Source organism: Vulpes lagopus, chromosome 11 (genome assembly GCF_018345385.1).
Source record: "Vulpes lagopus strain Blue_001 chromosome 11, ASM1834538v1, whole genome shotgun sequence".
NCBI lineage: Eukaryota > Metazoa > Chordata > Mammalia > Carnivora > Canidae > Vulpes > Vulpes lagopus.
In genome coordinates, this window is record NC_054834.1 from 39,355,921 (window position 1) to 39,357,908 (window position 1,988).

Consider the following 1,988-nt stretch of genomic DNA (forward strand, 5'->3'; position numbering starts at 1 on the left):
TTCATCCATGTTGTAGTATCAATACTTCATTTGTTATACGCGTGCTTACAAAAAGGAGATATTCTTTTTTTTTTTTAAAGGATTTTATTTATTTATTCATGAAAGAGAGAGAGAAAGGCAGAGATACAGGCAGAGGAAGAAGCAGGTTCCATGCAGGGAGCCTGACGTGGGACTCGATCCCGGGTCTCCAGGATCAGACCCTGAGCTGCAGGCAGCGCTAAACCACTGAGGCACCCAGGGATCCCCAAAAGGAGATATTCTTTATTTTGCCAAATGAAGTTATTAAATATACCCCAAACCCCTATTATATACATCTTAATTTTACAAAGACATTTTCACACACACACACACACACACACACACACACACAATTAGAGCATAATCCGTAATAAGGGATTCCTAAAATTTTCTTAAACTTAGCTCCATGAAAAACAGCATTTCGTACTGTCGGCCGCTAAAAACTTCTGGTGACATTGGGAAAACTTGTGGCCATTCACACTCTGTGGGGTTCCCCTTTCTTCACCTATAAACCACAAGCTGCACTAGATGACTCATCCCTTTTTCCATTCAGCCATCCAGGGCACCCCTGTAAATCATATTTCTTTTTTTTTTTTTTTTCACAGGCAGGTGAAACTATTTTATTTAACAGTTGTCTTTAAAACCACAATGTTTTATGGTCATATGAAGACACTATGTTCTTCATATAAAAACATTAGTACAGATAACTATACTTTCTAGAAAATGATTATATAGACCCTCTCAAAGAAAAATGCACACCATTATATGGTTCAGACAAGTTCCTTGGGAAAAACACATCTGGACTGATTCCTAAAACATACCAGAAGACCACGCTGCATCTTTTGGTGCAAAGTATAGATTATTGTCACCAGTAAGCGCTCCTGCATTCTTACATATTTGTTAATACACATGTAGACTGGTTTGTGACTTAATGCTCCATTGGTTCATCAGCCTTTTCTGCAGGTTCATCAGCAGGTTGAGTAGGCTGTGACTTTCTCTGTGGTCTTTCTTCAAGACCTTCCAGGAACGGAGATACATCATCATCATCATAAATCATAAACTCCAAGTCTTTACCAACAATTCCAATGGAAACATTCTTTGTAGTTAGGTCCTGTTCTGCAGGAAGTGCCTCTCGTAAGGCACGCAGACCATGTTTAACCAATTCGTTCAAATTGCACTCCACAAACCCAGACATATGTCTCTCCAAGTAAGTACGAGCTGATTGAGAACGGGCTCCAATGGACATGGCTCTACAGTCAAAATAGTTGGCAGATGGACAGGTTTGGAAAATGTGAGGGCCCATATCATCATAACCAGCAATAAGCAGTCCAACACCATATGGTCTCTGGCCATACTGTTGTGTTGGTGTCTGGGTCTTGCTTCCAATTAGAGATACAAGACGAGACACAGGAAGAAGTCTGTCAAATACAAATCTGGAATCCAAACACTCCTGGCGCATAAAATTACATAACAGTCTAGCATCAGCAGTAAGCCTGGCAATTGAGATACCAATATGGTTATCAACACGGGAGAATTTTCTTCTGATGAGCTGCAAGCTCTGACTGTGCTGTCTTCAATGCACCCAACACTGCATGGGTTTTTGATTTCAGACCAATTGTGGCTGAACCTTGTTTGACAGCTTCCATTGCATATGCAATTTGATGAATCCTGCCCTGAGGGCTCCAAACAGTGATGTCATTGTCATACTGGTTGGGAAACATGATTCTGGCGTGGGTCTGGCTGCGGCCTCCAGCAGAGGTGGCGGCTTCCTATAAATCATATTTCTGATAAGAAACTTGTATCCAGAATGTATAAAGAATTCTTACCACTTAATAAAAAGACAGATCACTCCTTTAAAAAATAAACAAAGGCTCCAAATAGATATTTCTCAAAATATCTCAAAAAGGCTAGCAAGAACAACAACAACAAAAAAGATGCTCAACATCATTAGCCAGCAAATGCAAACCCAA

The 1,988-nt window shown here is 40.2% G+C and overlaps 1 pseudogene; it reads right to left on the reverse strand.

Annotated features, from left to right (window-relative positions):
• Window positions 1–946: 946 nt before the first annotated feature.
• LOC121472060 lies at window positions 947–1,742 on the reverse strand (annotated as a pseudogene).
• Window positions 1,743–1,988: the final 246 nt, after the last annotated feature.